The 9760-nt window shown below is 41.5% G+C and overlaps 1 long non-coding RNA gene across 1 annotated transcript; it reads right to left on the bottom strand.

The window, feature by feature from the left end:
- Positions 1-1042: 1042 nt before the first annotated feature.
- On the bottom strand, positions 1043-3175 carry LOC116520370. The gene is made up of 2 exons (XR_004256775.1): positions 2856-3175; positions 1043-1192 (listed from the first exon to the last, which is right to left on the bottom strand). It is a non-coding gene; the product is annotated as an uncharacterized LOC116520370 (long non-coding RNA).
- Between the last annotated feature and the right edge of the window lie 6585 nt (positions 3176-9760).

Genomic DNA, 9760 nt, shown 5'->3' with positions numbered 1-9760 from the left:
TTCTGGGAGTTGAAGTCTACACGCCTTCAAAGTTGCTAAGGTTGAAAAACCCTGCCTTAACTGTTAAATATCTAATGCTTTGTGATTTCAAACACTAGGGAGCAGCGTAGAAAATTCTAGTAGAAAAACAGAGAAAATGACACCGTGTAAGTGAGAAATTATGAGGATAAGGTTATTTAGTAACAATAACCTCACTTCTTATATTACACTCCCTTTATTCCAATATGAAATGGACTCTCTTGTTTTAAAAAAATGCTTTAAAAATGGTGCTGGTTATTCAAATCCAGAAAGCAAGAAACCGTAACTGTTGAATTCACACACAAGAAGCATGGTCAAAAACAAAGCATATTATTACTATATGCAGTGAGGGAACCCAAATTCTATTTCATAAATGAATGGAATGCCACGACTCAAGATTTATCCTCCACCTCGTGAAAATTATCTTTTTTTTCCTAGTCAATATAAGGCAAAAATCCTCTCAAACATGCTTGGCTAAGATACATACTAGGAACATGATGCCATAGCGCCACCTGCTGGCTAGAGTTTCATAATCCATACTTTTGAATTATTGTGATATGAGCAGGCTTGAATTAAAATTTTGCACGGAGGTTGAATTTAATTTGTTTGTGAAAAGGTAAAGGTAAATGTTCCCTTTGCACATGTGTGCTAGTCGTTCCCAACTCTAGGAGGCGGTGCTCATCTCCATTACAAAGCCAAAGAGCCAGCAGTCTCCGAAGACGTCTCCGTGGTCATGTGGCCGTCATGACTAATTGCCAAAGGCGCATGGAACACTGTTACCTTCCCACCAAAGATGATCCTTATTTTTTCTACTTGCATTTTTACCTGCTTTCGAACTGCTAGGTTGGCAGAAGCTAGGACAAGTTATGGGAGCTCACTCCATTACACAGCACTAGGGATTCAAATCACCGAACTGTAGAGTGCTTTTAAAATCATTCTTGAGTCGACAGCACTTTCAGAACAAGTGAAAAGAAATTTGAGGTGCATTGTGAACCCCAGAGCTGATAAATCATGACAGAGACAATTCACATGTACCACTATGTCTCCCTGTTCCTCAGTATACATACACCCAGAACACACTGATCAATCTGACCAGCCCAGATTGGATCCTGTAGCGTTGATCCTCAATTCCTGGCCAATGACGGAGATTTTGAGGAGATGCTTCATTTCAGCTCTGCCAAACAGGGCAAATAAATAGGAAACGAATTAGTTCAATAGAGAGGGAACTACATCTAAATTTGAATCTTCCTTGTGCCACTTGAGCTTTATTACTTGGACAAAAGTTAAATGAAATATCCAGCTTGTATATTGAAGTGGACAAAATTTTGAATGCTAGGTGATAAAATGTGGGCATCAGAAAATAAAAAAAACGAGGCTTGGGTAAACGCCAACCTTTGAAAAAATTAAAAAAAGTTTTAAAACACTAGAGGACTACATATGCTTAATGGCCCCAAAATGATCTCTTGTTGAAGTCTTCAGTAAAATTGGAAGTGACCTTGGAGCTCTTCTGATTCAATCCACTGCTCAAGCAGGAGACCTTATGTCATTCCGGACAAATGGCTTCCTTCTTGAAAACATCCAGTGATTGATCCAGGGGTGGTTGCTACAGGTTCGCCTGGATTCAGGAGAACTCGTAGCTAACATTATGGCTCAGAGAGCCTCCAAATCTCACCCTGGCTGCCCCTCCCCTCCCCAGAGTGTCCACATGGCCCATTTTGGATACAAAGTAAGTGCAGGCCAGGCATGGAGGCTTGGAGAAGGGAAAAACAGGCCTCTCAGAAGGCTTCTGGATCCTGGGGGAGGCAGTTTTCGCCCTTCCAGAGGCTCGAGGAAAGCCTCCGGAGCCTGAGGAAGGCGAAAATGCCCCCCCCCCCCTGCCGTGGTGCATGCAGGAGGCCAACTAAGCCACACCCACCACGGCCACACCCACCCAGCAACCAGGCAGAGAACCTGTTACTGAAATTTTTGAAGCCCATCCCTGGATTGATCCCTTTCACATTTACTGCTGTTGAGCCAACTACTACATATTCTATAACCATGTGTTTTGTTTTTCTTCCTAAATTTAAAACCCATTCCCCTCATCTAAATCATTTCTGAAGGCGTTGAAAAGTACAGGGCCTAAAACAAAACCTTGGGGTGCCTCATTGCATGCTTCCCTCCATGTAAATCCAGGTTCATTGCGAGCTACATATTCAGTACAGTTTGTCAGCCAGTTATGAATCCATCTGGCAGTGATGCTGCCTATCCTTTCTTTTTCTCTCTTATCAAGAAATAGGTTGTGATCTACTTTGTCAAATGCCTTACTGAAGTACAAGTATACTATATCCAGAGTATTTCTCTGGTCTGGTAATTTAGTCACTCTGTCAAAGAAATACAATAAGGTTTGTCTGGTATGATCTGTTTTGACAAACATTTGTTGGCTTCTAGTAATATCTTTGCTTGTTTCTAGGTGTTCTCAGAATCGTTGCTTGGACAGAAGATGAGAAAAACAGGAAGGCCTGTCAAATCTTCAAAGTAGCAGCACTATTTTTCTGCAGATTCCATTCTGCAAAATGATTTTTGCATTCATCCTTTCTGTAGCTTATGTAGATAACCCTGTTGTCTCCAAATCAGATAGATTGTGCTGCAGTATTCAGATACGATGCAGCGACTTATACAGAGCTTAAAACCATCCTTTTTCTTCCTGCATTTGAGTTAATTTCTTAGCCTAAATGTCCGATGCATATTTAAACTAGTTTCAGACTTCTCAATCAATAGTCCTGTAGCTCTACTATTAAAGCTAGAAATTGGAAAACCAGAATTTTGTGGGAAGTCCCTGACAGATATGAATTCCTCACCTGATCTCCTGGAGATGATATCATTGTTGGCTACTTCCAAGTCTGATTTTGCATATGGAGACAGCAAAAAATAATAATTAAAAAAAGCATTTGATTGTTGAAAGCTTGTTCAGAGTCAGCAGAATCTGGTCCACCCTACTGCATTTGTGTTTACACAGGATAGGAATTATTTTTCCCCCTGACTCTGCAAAGACAACTCTTTGGCCTCATGGTCTGAAGTCACAAATGTGGTCGACCATCTCAGTGCAAATCTACAAACGTAACCATTGTCCAAACCGAATCTGGTTGCTTATCCAGAGATCTTTCACCTGAGGTCAGACTGATCCTTTAGGAAACCTTTCCAAATAGCTATTGGGAATTAGTTGACCTGCTCTTGGGTAACAAGAGTCCCACCCCCTCAATTCCCCAATGATTTCACACTTTGTTCCTTTACTTTGGGCTTGTAAATCATTAATGAACCCAAGGACAGAATGGGAAACAACTCCTGGAAAGGCCCCTATCAGATGTCCTACAACAATTCGCTAAGAGCCAAGAGTAAGACTTTTATCAACAGGTAGAACAGCTGCCTTCTGCCAAATAGGAATTCTATGAATTGTAATCCAGCACATATGGAGAGCACCAGGCTGTAAAATATCTTTCCAATTATTGCATTACTTAGAACTAACAACCATTAGGAGACCTTGCCTTTAAATCCTGCTCCTTATCCTGGTTGATTAACTCTTCCAGCTGTTGGTGGTAGGGAAGGTCAAAAATAAAATGCCCACAAATGGTATAGCAAGACCGTTTTATTGGCTTACAAGGTTACAAGGCTGAGCAGCATTGAAATAAGGAATGAATACAAGATCTTGCCCAGTTGCTCTTTGTGTGATAGGAGATGGCTTCCCATTTTTTCCTAATGACATGTCCATCAAAGCATCAGAATCCTTACATTTTCAGGATGTTTTTCTGCATGGGATTGTGACTTATCAAAACTTGTTCTGGGAAACTGTATTTGCTTATTGCACAACCTGGGCATGTTGCATTAGATCAGCTCAGCTAATGACCTTCAGATATGCTTGCTATTCCTCCCCTTCTCTTGTGGAGTTCAACAGACTTCCTGAAATCCTTCAGGGCTCTATTCTGCAGACAGTTTCCAGCCGTTGTTCTGTCCTCTATTTATCTAGATTGCACGGACAAGACTCTCTTGGCTTACTGCCTCCACAGATATGTCAAGCTGACTCCCATCGTCCTTTTCCTCGCTGGCTGGGAATTGTGAGTGCATATCAAGGGCAAGAGATTGTAGAAACTAGCGCTCTCATTTTTTTTGTACCAATCGTTGTCTTATGCGTATTTTTTTCTCCTGCATGGTTTCTGGGGCTTCATTGTTCCACCAAACACCCATTTTCATATGTTCAGTATAACTCCACACACTTAACATAATAACAGAGTTGGAAGAGGCTTTGGAGGTCTCCTAGTCCAGGGATTCCAAACCCCTGGTCTGTGAACTGGAATTGGTCTTCAACATGCAGAAACCAGGCCTCACAAACATGTGAAGCCCCATCTGCAGGATGCAGGCAGCACATGAAACCAGCCCCCCCCCCCCGCTCTGTCTAGGGAAAAACCTCTCTCCACAGAACCGGTCCATGGTACCCAAAAGGTTGGGGGCTGCTGTTGTAGTCCAATACCCTGCTCAGGCAGGAAACCCAATGTCATTTCGGACAAATGGTGGTCCAATTTCTTCTTTAAAACCTTCAGTGTTAGACCAGCTACAACTTCTGGAGGCAAGTTGTTCCTCTGATTAGTTCCAAATTATTTCTCTCCTTGATTAGTTTTCATCCATTGTTTCTTGTTCAGGTGCTTTGGAAAATAGGTTTGACCCCCTCTTCAATGTCGCAGGCCCTGAGATATTGGAACACTACTATCATGTTACCCCCTAGTCCTTCTTTTCATAAATTAGACATCCTGCAATTGTTCTTCATATGTTTTAGCCTCCGGTATGGCGTTCTTATCATCCTTTTCCAAGCAATTTCAATGCTCTTTCCTTATCTCAGTTTCCATTCATCTGTGGCAAAATTAAACTATCATCTAGTACCTTTTCATACAGGCGTTGTTCTACTGCTGTAATTTTTCTACTTTATCTCTCTTTTTTTTCTTTCCTTCCATTGCTGTTTTTTCTCAAATTTCACTCTTAACAATAGTCCCTTACTAAGGATTTTTCATCCTTGCACCCTTAGTCTTTCATCAAATTGAGCCTGTTTTTAGCATTATATGGGTAGTCTTTCAATTATGAACACAACTGGGAGTAAAAATTCCATTGTTAGGCAAGGTGCTTGTTAAGGGATCTGTGCCTTATTTTATAACTTTTTTTGGCCATGGTTGTTAAACGAATCACTGCAGTTAAGTGAATTGTAGGGTCATTAAGCAAATCCAGCTTCCCCCATTGACTTTGTTCATCAGAAACTGGCTGGGAAGGTCTCAAATGGTAATCAAATGACTCTGGGATGCTGCAACATTCATAAATAAATTTTGGCTGTACCTAGACTAGGTATTTAGACCTGTATACTGCTTCACTGTGCTTTACAGCCCTCTCTAAGTGGTTTATAGAGTCAGCATATTGTTCCCAACAATCTGGGTCCCCATTTTACCCACCTCGGAAGGACAGAAGGCTGAGTCAACCTTCAGCCTGGTGAGATTTGATCTGCAAAATTGCAGGCAGCTGGCAGGCAGCAAAAGTAGTCTGCAATACTGCACGTGGCTCACCGTGAATGGTTGTAAGTTGAGGGCTATTTATTCCTTTGCTGTCTATGCAAAAAACTTTTTGTACTCTGGTTTTCACCTAGGGGTGGCAGGAGTTATGTTTGGAAAACATCTGTAAAATATTTCTTAATCCAATGCCTTCCATAAATTCTGATCTACAACTTTATCTCACCAGCTGCTCTATTGTAACTCGTTTCCATCTGTGGGTGATTTGGATCACAATTCAACACACTTAAGCAGCAATCTGCTTGCAAAAGGCTAGTGAAAAAGAATGTTTCTTGGGAGTGAGCTGCAATTTATGAAACTTTCCAATCACGCCTCCCATGCTCCTGTATACAGGTAGTCCTCAGCTTACAACTGTTTGTTTAGTCACCTTTGAAAGCTACAATGGCACTGAAAAAAGTTACCATTTTTCATACTTGCAAACATTGGAGGAATGCCACAGTCACATGATTAAAATTCGGATGCTTGGCAATGGGTTCGTATCAGGGGTGAAATGTTACCGGTTTGGATCAGTTCGGCTGAACCAGTAGTAAAAAAATTGCTACCGATTCGGGCAAACCGGTATTGCCGACGATCAGAATGACACATGATTTATATTAGCTAGAAAGCAGGACTTGTTCGCTTAACTTTGCACGGGTGTTTGGTAGCAGGTTCTGCCCCCTCCGCCTAGATATCATCATATCTGTTTTTGACGCTCTACGCGCGTGCGGAAGATCCTGTGCATGCACGGAAATGGCAGGTGCGAACGGACACATTTGTGAACCAGTAGTGAAGGTAAGTAGATTTCAGCCTGTTTCATATACACTATATTGCCAAAAGTATTCGCTCACTTGCCTTTTCTCGCATATGAACTTACTGTAAGTGACATCCCATTCCTAATCCGTAGGGTTCAATATGACGTCGGTCCACCCTTTGCAGCTATAACAGCTTCAACTCTTCTGGGAAGGCTGTCCACAAGGTTCAGGAGTGTGTTTATGGGAATTTTTGACCATTCTTCCAGAAGTGCATTTGTGAGGTCACACACTGATGTTGGATGGGTTTACGTGGCCTACCACTTCGTGGCTGAGTTGCTGTCGTTCCCAAACACTTCCACGTTCTTATAATACAGCTGACAGTTGACTGTGGAATATTTAGGAGCAAGGAAATTTCATGACTGAATTTGTTGCACAGGTGGCATCCTATCACAGTTCCACGCTGGAGTTCACTGAGCTCCTGAGGGCGACCCATTCTTTCACAAATGTTTGTAAAAACAGTCTGTATGCCTGGGTATTTGATTTTATACCCCTGTGGCCATGAAAGTGATTGGAACACCTGATTCTGATGGGTGAGCGAATACTTTTGGCAATATAATGTATATGATGGGCTCATATTCATGATGGCTGCGGTGACCCTTTTGAGACCTCCTGACAAGCATAGTCAACGGGGAAGCCAGGTTCACTTAACAGCAATGTTGCTAACTTAACAGTTGCAATGATTCTCTTAACAACTGTGGCAAGAAAGACTGTAAAATTGGGCAAAATTCATTTAGCAACTGTCTTGCTTAGCAACATAAATTTTGGGCTCAATTGTGATCTTAAGTGAAGGACTACCTGTATGCAATTTGCAGAGAAGATGCACACACTCATCCTGGACATAACTTTCTCAATTGTAAAGAGTGATGCAGCCAAGTTCCCTTCCAACTCTGTTATTCTCTCTGTTTATTAATTCTGGGGAATTGCAACATCTCCGGGGATGGGGTGTGTGGGATGAGGTGAACTTTCTCCCATGTCATACAGTCTCAACTCTGCTGTGTTAAAACCAAAACCAGAAAATCGTAGAGGAATGAAGTGAGAAAGATACAAACACTGTCTGTTCAGCTTTCTAGAAATTCATTCTAAACCCTTACTTATAAGGAGCTGGAGGGAAATAAAATCAGGGTTGTCTCTGATAAAAAGGAATATTTAAAGCATATAACATGCCAATTGTGATGAAGAGGATATTCACCCTAATCAAACTCGAGGGAAGAATTAGTAGATTGTAGGGAATGGGAGACTCAAAACGGTGGTGAGCATCCATCAATGTTGCATTCAGGATGGGGCATTGCTAGCCTCATGGAGCCAATTTTTGACTGAATCCCAGCGGAAAGTCATAATTTATGATCTTTCCAACTCCAATTAGCAGGCAAGAAGAAGAAAATGAATTTCTGTCAATTACACTTTTATTTTTCCTCTATTAAAAATTAGGTTATCTATGTAAATAGTGTCAATAAGGTGTTTTCTTTTTTTTTAAAAAAAACATATAAAAGTGTTCAAGTTTAAACTGTGCTTGCTGGGGATAGCTGTCATTTCTTACATTGCACATTAGAGGCACCTTCCCCTGTTTTTCTTCTTCTTCTTAGATAAAGAAGCCATTAGCAAGTCCAACTTTTCCAGTGCAAGCATCAATCATTTGATGTACAGATAGTCAAGGACTTACAACCCTTTGTTCAGCAACAGTTTGAAGTTACAATGACACTGAAAAGCATGACTTACAACCTGTCCATAAATTTACAACCCTTGCACCACTCTCAAGAGGTCAGAATTCAGAATCATGGCATCCAGCATGTATTTACATTGATCACACCCTCCCAGGCAGAGGTGGTATTCAGCAGGTTCTGATCAGTTTTGGGGAACCAGTAGCAGAAATTTTGAGGAGTTCGGAGAACCAGTAAATACCACCTCTGACTGGCCCCGTCCCCATCTATTCCCTGCTTCCTGAGTCCCAGCTGATTGGGAGGAAATGGGGATTTTGCAGTATCCTTCTCCTGGAGTGTGGAGGGAATGTAGATTTTATAGTATCCTTCCCTCTGCCATGCCCACCAAGCCACACCTACAGAACAGGTAGTAAATTTTTTGAATCCCACCACTGCTCCCAGGTTCGTGTGATCACAATTTGTGACCTTCTCACAAGCCGACTTCCGATAAACAAAGTTAATGGGAAGTGGGATTTGCTTAATTATCATATGATTCACTTAAGAACTGCAGGGGTTTGCTTAAAAATCATGGCATAAAAAATGGGTATGACTTATATAGTAAGTACGTGGCTTAAAAATGGAAATTTTGTTCCTAACTGTGGACGTAAGTAGAGGACTACCTGTTTCCAGTATTCAGCTGCTTGATGGACCTTTCAGTCTGCTGTGTTTCTATGGAATGAACTTTACAGCTGGTATGTTATAGTGCTACGAGTGGAAAACTTAAGCATGTAGTAAAATAGACGCTTTGCAGGCAAAAGGACCAAAGTTCAAACCCTTAGCAAGAGTTAGAAATTCAGTATGATTCTGTTAGAAATAATTTGGACTAAACAATCTGATTCCATTCTCCAATTTAATAAACATACAGTATTGGTCATCCATTTCCCACCCATGATTCTTGATAGCCAACAGTTAAAATCAAATAAAACAAGGGGAAAAAAACAAACAAACATAGAAACAGCATTACACAGAATATTCTCCTGGCACCATCTTCTCTTAATTCAACAATGTGTTCTAGAGCACCGTGTCGTTCCAAGTTTGCAATATTAGCTTTTTGATAAGTAGTGGAATTCCCTGAAAAGCAGGAGGTTGGCAGCCAGTCCAATTGATACTGCTGACGGAGGGGTGTCTGGTGTCTGGTGAACACCTGGCAAAATATGTTTGGATAGGTAGGATGAGGACCAGCCAGTATTTTCCAGGGTGACCCAAACTCCTCCCGTAGGAAGCTCATTGAACTAACCCAGGGGTCTCCAAACGTGGCAACTTTTAGATTTGTGGACTTCAATTCCAGAATTCCTTAGCCAGCCGTGGCTAGCTGAGGAATTCTAGAAGTTGAATGTCCACAGGTCTTAAAGTTGCCAAGATTAGAGAGCCATGACCTAATCTAGCAGTGGTAATGGTCTGCATAGGAGGGTATTGTCACTTTTTCATGCATCAGAATGGGGAAATTATCAGTGGGTTGATGTAAGTGCCTCCTTTATTATTATGATTCATCGCTGTCAGGCAGATGTTCAGAATAGATTTGGCATTTTTATCCACCTATCAAGCTCCCTAAAGACATTAGGTGGGCAGATGTTGGTTTAAGGGTGTTACAGGTGCCATCGCAGGATGTAAACTGTTCCAAGAAAAGGTGCCTTTTGCAATTGACTGGCGGTGAATTTGTCAATGTCAATGGTGC

This window comes from Thamnophis elegans, chromosome Z (assembly GCF_009769535.1).
Source record: "Thamnophis elegans isolate rThaEle1 chromosome Z, rThaEle1.pri, whole genome shotgun sequence".
Taxonomy (NCBI): Eukaryota; Metazoa; Chordata; class Lepidosauria; order Squamata; family Colubridae; genus Thamnophis; species Thamnophis elegans.
This window is presented reverse-complemented; position numbering and strand designations above follow the sequence as displayed.